Raw genomic sequence first — 16,631 nt, forward strand, 5'->3', positions numbered from 1 at the left:
ATCATGTATTACATTTATTGATTTGCATATGTTTAACCATCCCTGCATCCCCAGGATGAATCCCACTTGGTCAGGGTGTATGATCTTCTTGATGATGTTCTGCATTCTATTTGCCAGTATCTTGTTAAGGATTTTTGCACCTATGTTCATTAGTGAGATTGGCCTATAGTTCTCTTTTTTGGTTGAGTCTTCCCGTGCTTTGGGGATCAAGGTGATGTTTGCTTCCAGGAATTAATTCAGGAGTATTGCTTCTCTTTCAATTTCATTGAAGAATTTCAACATTAGTGGCAATAGTTCTTCTCCAAACATCTTGTACAGGGCTGGGGATTTAGCTCAGTGGTGCCACCACCTATCTCTAAGTGTCTTGAAGAATTCAGCAGTGAAGCCATCAGGGCCCAGATTTTTCTTAGTTGGTAAGTTTTTGTTTGTTTGTTTGTTTGTTTGTTTTCACCAGGGATCAAACTCAGGACCTTGTGCTTAGCAATGCAGGTGTGGGAACCACTGAGCTAAATTCCTGGCCCTGCTAAATTTTTAATTACATTTTCAATGTCATTGATTGATTGATACTGAGTTTTTTAGAATTTTTAGGTCTCCTTTGATCAGGTTTTGTAATTCATATGTATCTAGGAATCTGTCCATTTCTTCTGTATTTTCCATCTTACTGAATGAAGTATAGCTTCTCAAAATAAGTATTGATGATCCTCTGAATTTCTGTTGGTCCACTGTGATTTAACACTTTTCATTCATAATTGCCTGGATTTGGGCCTTTTCTTTCCTTTATTTGATAAGATTGGCTAAGGGTTTGTCAATTTTGTTTATTCTTTTGAAGAACCAACTCTTGGCTTTATTGATTTTTTTGTATTATTCTCTTAGTCTCCATTGCATTGATTTCTACTCTGATCTTTATCATTTCCTCCCTTGTATAAGCTTTGGGTTTGTCCTGCTCTTCTTTTTCTGGAAGCTTGAAGTTGAGCATCAGGTTGTATTTTTTTAGCTCACTCTGTTTTTCTAATATGAATATTCACTGCTATGAATTTCGCTTGTAAAACTGCTTTCCCTGTTTCCCATAGATTTTCATATTTGTATTAACATTGTCATTTAATTATAGAAACTGTATGATTTCTTCTTTAATTCCTCTTTCACCCATTGGTTATTCAGAAGTCTGTTGTTCAATTTCCATGTGTTTATGAAATTCTTGCAGTGTCTTTTGCTATTGATCTCCAATTTCATTGCACTACGGTCAGATAATATACAGGAAATAGCTTCAATTCCTTTGCACTTACTTAAACATATTCTATGAGAGAGTATGTGGTCTATTTGGAGAATGATCTATGTGCAGCTAAAAAGAATGTGTATTCTGATTTTGTGGGGTGAAAAACTGTAAATATCTGTTAAGTTCATTTATTTAAGAGTTTGATTGAGTGCTAGTATTTCATTGTTTATTTTGTATCTAGTTCATCTATCTATTTGTGGCAGTGGGGTATTGAGGTCCCCTACTACTGTTGTATTAGTGCTTATTTGATATTTCATGTCTGTTACTATTTGTTTTATTAGTTGGGCACACTAGTGTTTGGTGCATATATATTTATGATCATTATCTCTTCTTCTTGGATTATTCCCTTTACAAGGAAGTAGTGTTGTTCTTTGTCTCTCCCAATTAGTTTTGGTTTGAAATCCATTTGACCTGCAAAGAGGATAGCTATTCCTGCTTTTGGCGGGGGGGTTGTCACATGGAGTATTGTTTTTACCCTTTAATTTTCAGTCTATGTGTTTCCTTTTCAGATAAGTGTGTTTCTTGTATGCAGCATATTGTTGATATTGCTTCTTGACCCATTGTGCCAGTCTATTTCTTTTGATTGATGAATTGAAACCATTAATATTGATGGTAATAACTGATATGTATTGACTTGTCCTTGTCATGACTTTTTTGTTGTTGGTGGTGCATTCTCCCCCTTTGCATTTAATTTCTTGTCCTGTCCAATGGATCAGGACAAGCTGGGCTTGCTGTGCTTGTGATCCTCATTGTCTTTTCCTAGGATATGGTTTAAATTTTTTTGGAGTGCTGGTTTGGTATTTATGAAGTTCCTAAAGTGCTCTTTGTCATGAAAGTATCTTATTTCTCCATCAATTTTGAAAGACAGTTTTGTAGGGTACATCAATCTGGATTGGAGGCTGTTTTCCTTTAGGGCTTGAAATACTTCACCCCAAGCTCTTTTTGCCTTGAAGACTTGTGCTGAGAAGTCTGCTGTGATTCTGGGCTTTCCTTTGTATGTGATTTGTTTCTTTTCTCTAACTGCTTGCAGAATTTTGTTCTTCTGTTGGATTTCTGGAATCTTTATTATATGCCTGTGTTTTTAAAATTTATTTATTTATTTTTTATCAGGGCTAGTTGGAATCCTACATGGCTCACTTATCTGTATGTCAAGTTCTTTTCCCATACTTTGGAAGTTTTCTGCCATTACTTCTGTGAACAGTTTTTTTTTTATGTCATCTGCACTCTCTTCTGCTTCTACATTGATACCAATCAGTCTTATATTATTCTTATTTACATCATCTAGCAGCTGCTAGATTGATTTCTATTGGTCCCTTACTGTTTTTAAGGAATTTTTGTTTTCCTAGTCACTAATTGCAATCCTATCTTCTATATGTGAAATTCTGTACTCACTTTGGCTCATTCTGCTGCGTAACCTTTCAGGGGAGTTTTTAATCTCCTGGAAATCTGTTTTCATCTGTTTTATGGATTCCATTTGTTTCCTATGTTGGGATTCTATTATGTTCCTCAGCTCCTCTATTTTTTTAAAATCTGTATCTGCTCCAGATTTATTAATCATGTCTTACACTGTGGGCATAATTGCTGTTATCTGAGAAAACATTTCTGATTTCATTTTTTCCAGGTCCTCTTCCATTGCCAGTTCAGGGAGTCCAGATGGTTGAGTATCATCACACTGTTTCATCTCATTTCACTTTGGGTTTGCTTTAGGTGATCTGGAAGTCTAGTTTTGAGACTTGTTTGTGTGTCTTCTCATTTCAACAGATACAGCCTGCTGTGAAATTGTTGAGGCAACTTTTTGCTCACCCCGTGTTCTACAATTCACAGCAAGCCCCCAAATGGCCTTTTTTCTGCTGCTCACCAGTGCATCAATTCCTGGGTTCAGAATGGTTTGCGTCTCAGAATGGTTTCCCTAAGAACGACCTGTTGTCTGGACGGGCTTCTGGCTGGGGTCCTGTGCGAGCTTGGGATGGTGTCTAGGTGTGCCTCTAGTTAGGGCCTATTATGTTATGTAGCTGCTATCCAGGAGGTATTCTGGCTGTGGGCTGTGCACCCCAGTGCCTGAGCAGGTTTCTGGCTAGGGGCTCCACATGTTCATCGATGGTATTGGGTGGGACAAGCCTCTGGCTGTTGCTTATGCAACTGCACAGCTCTTTTCCAGGTGGGCCCTTGGCTTGGGCCTGTGTGCCTAAGTGGTGGGGGTTGGAGTGGGGCTGTGGCTGGACCTGACTGAAGCCGTGCTGCTGTGGTATACATCACTGCTCCCCAGGATTTGTGCGCACTTACCAATGGCATTGGGGTAGGCCTCAGGCTGATGCTTGTGCCCCTCTTCAGCTCTTTCCTGGGCAGGCATTTGGCTTGGATGTGTGTGCCCAAGCTGCTGGGATTGGGGCAGGACCCTGGCTGGATATGCCTGCAGCCACTCTGCTCTGGTCCACATCCCAATTTTTTAAATAATACATGTTTTCAGTACAAAATTATCTTCATCATGGGAAATGGGTACATGTTTATATCACAGTTAAAAATTTCTTTGAGAAGACAAGATATTGTAAATAATGCAAAATGTAGATGATTTTATATCTGAAACAGGGCCAGGCAAAGTAACACTAGCAGGACAAATATGGTCCAGGATTTGTTTTTGTGAATAAAATTTTACCAGAACTCATCTAGACCCCTTCTCACATTAGAAGGGCAGAGTTGAATACAATATGCATTCCCCAAAATATTTACTACTATATTTAACACATTATGAAAAAAGTTTCCCAACACTTGCATTAGAATAGCCAAATGTCACAAAACCAAGGAGTCAATTCCACAAGGATAAGAGAGAGAGAATACAGTTGTTGGAGTTGAGAGGCCATTTTCATGAAAGCTTCAAAAGGCCCCACAGTGAGGTCCAGGAGGCAGACAGAGGGCAAGGAGATTCCAGGTAGAAAAAAGAAAGTGTGGAATCAGGAGCTCCTTACTATAATTAGTAAGAAATTGCTGAAAGTAATTTCATGTTGTTTTTATTTATCCTTTTCTTAATGTTTTTACTATGATGGCCCTCCAAATAATTACTTTGAAAAAAACTCATCTTTTAAAATAATCTCTACACTGTTGTTCCGAAAGCAACATTGATTAAAAATTTAGCATCCTCTCTAGAAAAAACAAGAAATAATGCTTCATGGATATTTTTAATAAATGAAATTTTGCGATTCACTCTACAGGTAGAGATATAAATGAATTACAAGAAAAATTAAGAGCTTAAAATCTAGAGTTAGAATTAAAATATCAATATTGTATTTTTATTGAGAGATTTGTAATATCTTTCATACCATCATAATTTTGACAAATGAATAGTAGCAATTGGCACAGTTTTGGCAATAATTGTGTTCCACTTGCTTTTCAGATGTAACAGATAAGATTATATTGGTCCACTTAAATATTGCTATGTGCTGTTGGAGTCAGACACACTGTAGGCCACTCAGTCAGTCCTGCACTCCCCACACAATTTTTCAGGTTCTAGAATTTTCTTTGCAATTCTCCCCTGCCCCAATTCAAATTGATTTCCCTGTTATTTGTATAATATCTTGTATCTTGGAGACTTTGCTCTTTGAAGAAATTTAAGAAATGAGTTAATTCAATTTTTCTATTTGTTTGAGACAGTCTCACTATGTAGTTCAGAGTGACCTTGAACTAGCTTCAGAATCCAGGCTTGCCTTGAACTCTCCATCCTCCTGTGTCAGTCTCCTGAGAACCAAGATTACAGGCATGTGCTAGTATACCTGGCTTCAGTTAATTAAACTTTTATTAAACATCTACATAGCTTATGATTCAGCACTAGGATATGGAAGTTTTTTTTCACTCTTAACATTTCCTATGCTTGGTAATGTAGAAGCTCAGCCCAGAAGACAGAGATGGACAGCTTGTGAGCAGCTTCTGGTGTGTCACAAAAGATAGTCTAAGAGTGATCTCCAGATGCTTATTAAAATATGCAATTGCTTATTAAAATATTTAACAGTTTAGCCTCCAAAACAAGCTTACTCCATAGGGACAGTTGCGGGATACACATATTTTACTAGATTCCTTTATTTCTGTATATTATAGCTATTGGAAATAATTCTTGGATTTCAGGCTTCCATGAATCAGAGGATGAAAACTGGATACCATGAATAAATTTAACTGGGAGATATAGCTATTAAATTGAGGAATTTTTAATAAACATTCGATTTTTTCACTTTCTTGAAAAGTTAGGAACTCTGACATAACTAGGTCTCTATTTCGTGACTCAAGCTAAAGCCTATTCCCCTCTGAACTGCGCGTGTGCGTTGCTGTTGGTCTTCATCATTCCCTTCTGTCTTACACTGTGACCGGCATTAGCAAAGTACCCTACACAACTAGCCCTTAGAATCGCTTAATTTAGTGACACTGACCTAGATTCAAGTGAATAATTACATTATTTTTAAAAAGAAAAGAAAACCTCTGCTAATATTATCCCAGTTTATCTGTGTCCCAGGAAACATCAGGCTAGGATTTTATTCTATGTATAGCCTCTGGAAAGTCTTACAAAGTGTGGGAACTTAAGGTTCTGAAGCAGAAAGCAGTCAAAATATGTGAGCAGATGGTCCTTTTTAGTCTTATAGCTCACATGGGCTTGGTTTGGGCTGTTGAACACAGATATCAGGAAACAGAATTGAAAACTCATTTCTTTCTAAATCTAGCATTTCTATAGCAATTGTCACCATGGTATCTTGACTTATTCTGACAGGTGAAATTTCACTTTTTAAAAAATGTGGTAATGAGGGAAAGAGAATCTCCTTCCACACGTAACGTTGGGGGCATTTCTTTAAAGAAGAACTCAGAAACATGAGTGTGTAGAACAGACACTCCAGCATGGTCCGATCCAACTGATGCTGGTAAGGCTCTTAATGACAAGGCTGCCAATATCTATCTGAAAAATTCTTTTTGGGGCTGGGAAGTACCTCAAGTTCAAGCACTACTAGCTCTTTTCAATATTCAGGCACTTGTCCATATTAATTTCATTTAATCCTCACAGTAACCTTGTAGAGTAAGTATTACAGTGGTCATAAACAAAATGGACATATACAGACTCACTGAAAATCAGGAACTTGCCTCAGGTCACAAGGAAATCATGTTCCAATCTCTTGCACCTTAAACTATAACAAGTTTTCGCAATCTCTTCACTCAGCCCTCACGGGAAGGCTCCAGCAAGGCATCAGGAGGCCATTTACATAGATCAGGTGTGCAGCATCCCCTGCAGTTATGCACTGTGGGTGGTTCTGGGCCTTGTGACACTGATAGAAAATGTTTTCATGTGGGGTATGCTGCACATACAAATAAGACATGATGGGCTTAGGCACTTCTTGGTGGGCTGGTTCTAAATCTTTTTTCCTCACAGTTATTAATTGGTATTTGAAATCAAGTGATGGTGATGGGACGGAAATGATCTTAAACCTTGTCAGACTGAATGTTTAATCTCACCAAATGTTGATGCTCTAAATCTCAATGTGTTGGTTTCTGGAGAAGGGGTCTTTAGGAAATAATTAGAGCTAGATTAGGTCCTGAGAGTGGGGTCAATGGAGGAGATTAGTGACCAAACAGGAAGAGAGTCACTCTCTCCCTCTTTCCCTCACACTGTAAGGAAAGTCCACGCATGGACACATTAAGAACTTCGCTGTCTGCAAACCAGAAAGAATGCTTGAACAAGAACCAATTCAATCTTGATGTTGGACTTCCCGGACTACAGGGTTATGAAAAATAAATCTCTGCTGTTTAAACCACCTCATCTATGAAGTTTTGTTAGAGCAGCCCAAACTGAGTAAGAAAAAATTAATCTCATTTTCAGTAGTTCCCCGTCCAAAAAATTTAGCTTTCCTACACTGCACATTGTTAGTGAAGACTGCTTTCGACAAACTTCAATATCGCATTCAACAAGCCAGTGTGTGGAAACACTTCTGTGCAGCACCAAATCTCATGCTGCTGCAATTCTGTAAGATCTGCACTGGAGATGAGCTGGGTGGTAAAAGTTACTTCTGGGACAGCTGAGGATGAATACGTTCCTTTAGAACAGATACTTATGCCAGTATTTTTCAGAATATTTATAAATTATTACCATGCATTTTAATGGTGAATATAAAGATAATCTACCTATGACAAGGGCTTAGATGTGTTCTTAAATCTAGGTTTCTTTCCTCTACTTTTCAATTCAAAAGGATAAGATGCATTTCATCTTATTTGATTCACATGAACTACAATGTCTTCCATTAGAAACTGTGAATTTAAAACATTACAGAAGACAAGCAAGTAATGTGACTTTGAGAAATCAGCAAGTAAAGTGAAATAAAACAGGCCAGGTGGGGATTCCGGCAAGGTGGAGATTCCAGCCAGCTAGAGAGGTCCTGCCTCAATCTTGGGGATTCAACATGAACCCAGTAGCATCAGATCATCTGAATATTTGAGAGGTTAAAAAGATGAAGTTTTGTATTAAGTTTTCCAATGTCTGGCAATTTATCCCTTTTTTCAAAAACAAAGTACTGTATGGATCATACAAAACATACCTGTTTACTTGATTTTTACCCATTGGTTCAGATTAAGGTAGGGGTGTGTGTGTGTCTGTGTGTGTGTGTGTGTGTGTGTGTTTGAAACAGGGCCTTGCTAGTTGTTCTTGGTTGGGCTGGCTTTGAACTTAACTACGTAGCTTAAGCTGGTCTCAAACTCATGGCAATTCTCCTCCCTCAGCCTCCCCTGACTGGATTATAGCCATTCATCCCTCTCCCCAGGGGTCTTAGATTTGAATTTAATATCCTAAATTAGTTTAGAGCTTGTGACTCCCACCTCTGTATAAACCCCTCATAGTTTCAACAGTGTTATGTGCTATTTGATTAAAACTTATTTTCTCATTTCATAAAGAGGCTTTCTCTAAATGTAACATAAACCAGTTTGACCTTCCAATTTACATGACCCATACCAAATTGCCCCATTAAGATTTTTGCAAGCTCTTACTAAGTTTTAAATATTTAATCTAAAATCATGGAATGTTTGGCTTAAAATTAAAAATTTATGTAAATATCCTTGTTAGCACCATTGTAGAGTTGTGGAATCATTTTATTAAATTCCATAAATTTCGTTGTGAATTTCCAAGTGTATTAGGATAATTGTTAAATCTTTAACAGCAATAGGAAGAATATGAAAACTGTAATAAGTGTCAAAACCTACTGAGAGTTCACTGTAGGCCCAGGTACTGTTCTGATTGCTTTAAATGAGTTAATTTAATCCTCTCAACAACCCTGGAGAAGGAAGAGGCATTGTGATTGCCACTTCACTGAGGAAATAACAGACATTATACATACCCAAAGTCATACAGTTATGTACTCTGCACTTACCTGCTTTTCTACAATAAGTGACCTGAACTGTGTTTTCTTTGGAGGATGAGGTATTTGGTGATCTTCAAACTCTCTTCTTAGCATATCCTACTTAGCTTATCAATCCTTCAAAATAGGTCAGTAAATATATTTAGTATATTTTTAAAACCATGAACATTTAAAAATGTGAACTATTTTGAAATGAAAACTATATTTCATGGTCACTAATCTCTTATTTGTAGTTAGAATTTATTTCACTTATGGAAGTAGGCAACAGGCCACTATAGCCTTGGCAGTAGCCTTTGAGACTGTCACAGAAGCAACTGTGGATATTTGAAAAGCACAGTACAATTGTTTCAGGGATTTAAAAGAATCATTTATACTCATGGAAACCTCAAAATTAATGATGAGGTATGCCATTATATCTTATATTTACTGTGCTAATAAAGAAGCACTTTTATTACCACATTACACATTTCTTTTAATATGAATGATTTTGATCTTTAGATTTTATTAACTAGTTTCCTCTATGAGCCTATTATTGTTTTGTTTCTTTTTTGTCTGTGTGTAGTGCTAGGACAGAACCCAGGGCCTCACTCGTGCTAGGCAGGTGCTCTGACACTGAGTAACAGTCTCCATTCCATCCTATGTGTCTTATTTGTGCGTTCAACGTTTTTTTTGTTTGTCTGTTTTGCTTTGTTTTGTTTTTTTCTGAGAAAGAGTCCATAGGTTTCACTTCAGTGCTAAAAGGGGCCTACAATATACAGGGAGTGATACTTTCTTCACGCACGTGTTCATTTGTCTTTCTGCCTGTTCGCGTATTGGTTCCATTCAATTGACTTGAATAAATGTTGATTGACTGTTGCGTGCTGAGCTTGCATTGCAGAACCACTGATCTTCATTTGATCTTGAAATCTAGAAAAATCTGCCCAGTCTTCCCAGAATCTTCATATCTGAGATGCCTTTGATCATTGCAACATGCCCGTGTGAGTGACAGTCTTTTGAGTTCTGAAGGGAACTCAAGGCTCTCCTCGATCTTTCCCCTCTCTTCTCGTTTCAATCCTAAATTTTCTCTTGCTCTTTTGAAATTCAGGCAGGCCTGCCACTTCCTGCCATAGAAGAGTTTTTTAAAAACTGGTATAGCTGGGTGTGGTGGCGCAAGCCTGTAATCCCAGCACTTGGGAGGCTGAGGCAGGAGGATCACTGTGAGTTCCAGACCAGCCTGGGCTACATAGTGAGTTCCAGGTCAGTCTCAACTACATAGTGAGACCCTGTCTCAAAAAACCCAATAAATAAATATATATAAATAACTGGTGAAAGTTTGCAGTTTATGGTATTACATTCTACAACTGCAATGTCAGCATGGCTTTTCATGTCGGACTATAGAGCAGCGGTAGATTAGTGCCTGGATTCTCTATGTCAGTGGCAATTGGGCTAGTTCACCCTTACTCCCAGGGTGTAAAAACAAGTAGTATAGTCCCAGATACCATCCAATTAGGAAAGACAACATTAGGAAATTTTGCTGTTACCCTTTCTCTAAAAGTAAATACATGTAGTTTTCAGATCCAATTCTGACAGAGGAGCTAGTGTTACAGCAACTCTCCTAGAGAACTAAAAGGAGGACAATGTATATGAAATAACTGTCAGTAGCAAGTCATGGCAGGTCATGAATGGGAGCAGGGCTTTAGAAGCTCTCATTCCTGAGGGAAGGGCTAGGATAGATTTAGGAGAAGCTGAGAAATAAAGACGAGTTTTCCTGGGCTAGGGAGACAAAAGAGGTATTGAGGTTTGCCCAAATGTCTGGGATTGGAAGAACAAAGTTTAAGAAAGGGATAATCTTCACAGAGAGTGAAATAAAAATCTGCACATAAGTACATCTCAAATTTTAGGCTGATTTCTGAGCTGAATATGTGCTGGATGAGACTCTTAAGAAAGTCAGCACAAAACAGTATCTGAGAAGCGTAGGAGCTGAGGAAAACTATATCATAATATAAACAGTACACACATATTAAAACAAAACAAAACAGAACAAACCTCTAACCAAGCTAGGAATGATGACTGAGGCCTACAATCCCAGAACTGTGGGAGGCTGAAGCAGGAGGATCACAAATTTGAGCCCAGCCTGAGCACTTACTGGCTTAGCAAGATCTTGTCTCAAAATAAACAAATAAGAAAAGGGTTAAAAATGCAATTCAGTGCAAAGACCTTGGGTTCAACCCTCTAGAAACAATAGAAATCCCAATAAATCCCACAAAGAAACAAAAAAATCCCAACAAAATAACAAAGAACAACCCTCTAACAATAAAATGCAAAATAGACAAATTAGCTCCGGGGATTTGGCTCAGTGGTTATGTTGCCTGCCTCACAAGCAGGAAGGGCCCGAGTTCGCTCTCTGGTACAAAAAGAAAAAAGAAAAAAAATTAGATTGCATTAAAATTAAGACTTTTGTGATTTACAAGTTGGTGAAAATATTTTCCTTTTAGAATTGTTATTGTTTACCTTTCATGTATAAATATGATTCTGTTTTTGTTCTTTTTTATAGCTCTAAATGTGACTCTAGAGAAAATACAATAAGACAACGTGGCTTTTTTTTTTATGCCTTTAACCACAGCTCAGAGTTGGGAATTTGAAGCAGGTTCAGTTCAACTCTTCCACTACCAACACTTCAAATTTGAAAATCGGGGACTGGAGTTTTCCCGCCACCATTTTTGTAGGCATCTATGGCTACTTTGGGTGTGGGGATGAGTCAAGCTGAAAAGTATCAATCCAAGCTGTCTTGTGAAAGCACTGTGTCTTGTGCATTGATTTTTGATAGCTTTAAAGTTTTTGGATGATCAACAGTAAAGAGGTAAAGGTTGAAAGGTGACAAAGGAAGGCCCTTAGCAGGTGTCAAGGGAAGAAAAAGCAATGCTAAAAAACACTGCTTTAAGAATCATCTAAGTTCTTTAAAAGAGGTTAAAACTGAAATTGATAAATAATGAATATTAACTAATGATGTAAAGATAAAGTGGATTTGACTCTGATAGTAACAGCCAGTATGTGGCTGGCTCTGTTTTTTTCCATAAGGAAAAAATATTTATCGTATTGTGAACACAAAACATTTTCAGTAGTAAAATGTTTTCTGCCAGAATAAAACAATCCAGACTGCTTAAACGTTAATGTTGATTAGTTAGAAATAATTTTTATTCTACAAGTGATTTTGCCTTCTTCAGAATGTAAATAGCAATACCAATGTTTTGTCTTTCATTTCTTTAATCATAAATATATAAGTCTTTAACTCTAGCCATGATATTGTTTTATAAATATTATGAATTACTATATTTTTTATTTGTTATTCAACCTATGCTATCTCTCTTACTTCTTTTCAAATAATGTCAGCACTTTTGCAGGTGATTTTAAATGAGTCCAACTGATATGAATTAAAACAGAAACTGTCTGGATGGACTAAAGTAATTATGTATTACTATGTATTAGTGAGGTTTGGGGGCAGTGTAAGCTAAAATTTATGTCTCAAAACCCCAAATGGATTTGAAGCTTTGTTAACTTAGTGTATGTTAAGTGATTCTGATTGTCTAGAGAATGTTGATGCATTACTTTACATCACAATTTTACATAGAACTATTTGCTTGTGACTTCTTTCTACTTCTGTATCCTAAGTAAATCTTGAATCAATCATAAAGTCATCTGCATATTTATTAAGATTGATAGAAATCATCAGAGGTTCCTTATCCCTCAAAGATCACATTGTCTTTTGTATTGAACAATGCATTCATTATAGTGTAAAAAAAAATGTCAGCTTTAGCAATATAGCTGGCTTTACACTTCTGAGAAGGAAAAAAGTTTGATCTCACAACCTATTTATATAGTTTTTAAACTTTCTAAGAAAAGTACAACTCGCTATAATTGATACCTAATGGTATAAACACCCCTACCCTGGTGGTTGCCTAGGAACTATATATATTGCAGGCTTTGTGGGGCTGCTAATGAAGCTGAATAAATGGAAATATCCAGATTCATTTTCAGTTCAGGTAGGTGAGGAGCAGCAGGGGGCCAGATTCTTTTGTTAAAATTGTTTTTCTCCATAATGGCTTTGCACTACAATATCCTTCTGCACTAGAACTCTACTCTTGCAAATGATTTCTGCAGGTAAGGGTCCAAACCAACAGTAATGCTTTTTAAAAAAAACCCCAATATTTAATAGCATGAACTCACTTTGTTATTCTGTGTTAGTCCAATGTCAGTGATTGAGGCCAAGGAATAATGTTCTTATTCCACCTTTAACTATTCAATAAAGTGATACACAGACATCATTTTAGCAACTGAGTGACAAGATGCAGTTCTTGGTTAAAGGTGCCATTAAACAGTGCTAGGTGTTATTATAATGGTTATTTACACTTAGCTTTGGTTTAATTTCTACATAGCAGATTTAATTTCCTAGTGATGTTTTGCCTTAACATAGGTAAACTTAGTTTGCATTACCTTGGCACAGACCAACTACATTTGGTTGAAGAGGCCTTCCAAATTCATAGGTTTTTTTTTTACAAGGGTGGCAAACTAGACACAAATTTACTGAATAAAATCCACAAAGAGCCTAGCACATGTAGATAATGACAAGTTGCCTCTTAGAGATTGTATTTAGGTCATATATCTCATCTGGCAATGTCTTGATTTTAAAGACATGTGTTAGATGTACAGCACTGGGAGTGCATCCGTACTCTTTCTTACAGAATCCTGATGTCAGGATTTGGGGCTTCCTAGGTTGGTTGCCTCCATGTGGACAGAAATAAGAGTGGGCTGGAATATTTAAAATGTATAACTATAGCCTTTTGGATGTAGTCAGAAATGATTTACTGCTCAGTAATTTTGTCATTTGGCAATACTAAGACATGATAACATATGGTTTGCTCTGTGTAATTAACATAAATGCTGTCATTTGACTGAGCTGAAGGATTCTCTTGTCCCCTGATGGAAATTGTTTTAGGATATATGTATGTTCCTTTATCTTTTCACATGGAAGGAAGATCCTGTTGCATCATTATGTATAACTTTCTGGTTATTTTGGTTTTGTGGGTTAGAAGATGTGGCTGCTAAGGACAAGGCTATGGTTTCATCACAAAACCACTTGGTTCCTCAACCACTGTCTGCATTTCTGAAGGACTCATTTTTCTAGTCTTAAAAGAGACCCTTGATGACTGAGCTGTAGCTCCAACACAAGCACCTCTATTCCAAGGTTTGAAAAATAGTCTCAATTTTTTTTTGTCAGTGGGAAATCAATAAACACATCATTATGTTCAAAGGAGAAAATAATGTAAATATTAATTTCCTCTATTTGCATTATATTGAGTAACTCTTGGGGGTGTACTGGGCATTGAATTCAGGGCATTGGCAATGAGCTATACCTCTCCTAGCTTTTTTTTTTTTTTTTTTTTTGAGACAAGTTTTGGCTAAGTCACTAAATTGCTCAGACTGGACTCAGCAGGATCCTCTAGCCTCAGTGTCCCAGAATGCTGGAATTAACAGGATTGCACCACCATTCCCGATTTCTCTGTTGATTTTAATGATGAAAGGAATTTACTAAGAACCATGATTCAGAAACAGGCAAGGTAGCGCACACCTGTAATTCCAGCACTCTGGGAGGCTAAGGCAAGAGAATTGTAAGTTCCAGTCAAGCCTGGACAATTTAGTGGCTTAGGGAGACCTTGTTTCAGAAGTAAAAAAAAAAAAAAAAAAAAAAAAAAAAAAAAATTAAGTGGGCTGGGATGTAGGTTGGTGTGAAAGCCCTGGCTTCAATCATCGGCAGAATTGAAAAAATCATAATTTACTTTTCTTATAAGGATTTCTCATCTTCCTTTTATTCTCTGTCTCTTCTTTTACCCTGCCTTTCAGACATTTTCACTCTAGCTCTGGGATGTCTTTCATTGCTGTTATTATTTAGTTGTTTAATGAAGCTTCCAAAGATTTAATTTCTGGAGCCATTAAGTCACTACTGTTTCAGATCTATTTGGTTTGACTGTAATAGAGCCCATCTTTGGGCTGCAAAGAAAGTCTTTGGGAAAGAGTTAATTTGTAATTGCAACAGACACTAATTCTCAGGAGAGAATTTAACCAGCAAGCGTCCTCCTGTGGAGAAGCAGCCCTGGGCCAGGCCACTGGTGAGGAAGTTAACTCCTAGTGCACTGCTTTCATCCTCTAGTCAGAACTCAACCAACGCTTGTCAGGGGCCATTTTAAGATAGAAATAAATGCTGAGATTCTCCTTCCTAGGTCCTGGCTTTGGGCAGTTAGAAAATATGCCATCCTGTGGTTTTTGTGCTTGTTTGTATTTCCATTCCACACACACACAGGTGAGAGGGGGAAAAGAAACACACAGGAGTTGTTCCTTCCTGATATGAGTCTGCTTTAATTGTATTTAGGCAGACACAATCTCTTTCTTTCCAGGAATGAGCTGTGTCACTTCATCTGCCTTTTCCTTAATCCCTAAGTGAGGTCCATCTCCCAGAAATGAACTTGGGTAGTAACTCAGCAAGAGTAGCAAGAAAAGTGATGGCTTTGTATGAGTGAAAATGTATTTGGAAAAGAACAAGGAAGGTTCTTGATTCCAACTTTAAATGGTATCAGTTCAACATCTAACTTTTACTGTGAAAACGGTTTCTTTCAACAGGTAATGAGTGTAGATTTTCTAATATTGAGCAACTGCAGGGAATATTTCATTTTAAAGGGGGTGTAATGAACACGGGTGGAAAAAAGGGCCCAAAGAGGCAGCAGCTATCAAAGTAAAGTCAAAGAACATAAATAGCACCTCTGCTCACAAGATAACCTGCAGGTGAGCCCTCAGCCTCTGACCCTTAACCCAGGGTTCCAGGTGAAAGTTCTTTCTTGACCTTTCTTTTGAGGGGGAACTACTTAGCTTTTATGGACCAATTTCAGGCTCTCAGAAAAGATTTTCTCTGCTCTGGTTTGTGTCATATTTGGGTCCAACATGGAGACAAAAGCAATTAAAGCATCAAAACCTTTCTCTAGGAGTTCACCATTAAAAAAGAAGAGGAAGAGGAGAAAGAAGAAAGAGAAGGAGAAAAAGGAATAGCTTTGAACTGTAATCCTTGGACTAAACATTCCAGTCATTTATCTACCAGAATTTCAAGTGCAGGATTTAGTTGTGGTTGACTTTGCTTCTTTGAGACACAGCCTGAAGGCCTCAACTTGATTTTTCGCTTTCAACACACTTTTTTTTTTTTTTTTAGGGATCTGAAGATTCGGGAAGGGCTGTACCATATGGTCTTGATAAGGTGATAGATTTTCACATTCCGGAATTGGCAGGAAAGGGTAGGAACTGAATTAGTTGTGGAAAGGGAAAATTAAGTTCTTGGGCCTAACTCATCTCGTGAAAAATCTTGAGGCCTGGCTCTCCCTAGTCAGTTTTAACAAAGGTATTGTGTGCGTGTGAGTGTGTGCATGTGTCCTCACGTGTTCAGGAAGAAGTCTTTTAATCGTCTCTAGTGGAGGGCTACCTGCTATGATACTGAATACTACTGGGGGTTAGTTTAGGAGTAGAGCCCTCAGATGCGGGGGTCAAAGAACAAAATGGGGCCCTACCTTCCTTGAATAGGACATATATAGAAAGGCACCGGATGATGGGGAACTAAAAGATAACAGACACATGCTTTTCATTCGGGAGTTGATGGTTTTGAAGAAGGTCTGAAGTCGACCATTGGGTAAAACAAAACCAGGTGTATATGTACCCGGAGAATAAAGGGCTCTGGTGTCAAGAAAAATCTAAGAAAGGGACAGTTTATGCGAGTGTTAGCAGGGGACGGTGGGAGCCTAAACGAAGGCCATCTGTTCCTCGATCTTCCTGAGATTACAGATCCCGAAGCCTGCACAAGCCCGCTCGGCGGAGGCTCTGCCCGGGGAGTCGCCTGGGGGACGCTTCCTCGTCTCTGCCTCTCCCCGGTCCGGGGCTCGCGGGCGTCCCGGGCCGGGTTGCCTGCCCATCTCCAG

At 38.0% G+C, this 16,631-nt stretch overlaps 1 protein-coding gene across 1 annotated transcript in view; it reads left to right on the top strand.

Annotated features, from left to right (window-relative positions):
* Positions 1-16,631, top strand: part of Cttnbp2 (cortactin binding protein 2) — a 306,866-nt gene that overhangs the window by 131,483 nt on the left and 158,752 nt on the right. The window lies entirely within an intron of this gene.

This window comes from Fukomys damarensis, unplaced genomic scaffold, assembly GCF_012274545.1.
Source record: "Fukomys damarensis isolate Sample0158 unplaced genomic scaffold, DMR_v1.0_HiC HiC_scaffold_4, whole genome shotgun sequence".
In the NCBI taxonomy this organism is placed as follows: domain Eukaryota; kingdom Metazoa; phylum Chordata; class Mammalia; order Rodentia; family Bathyergidae; genus Fukomys; species Fukomys damarensis.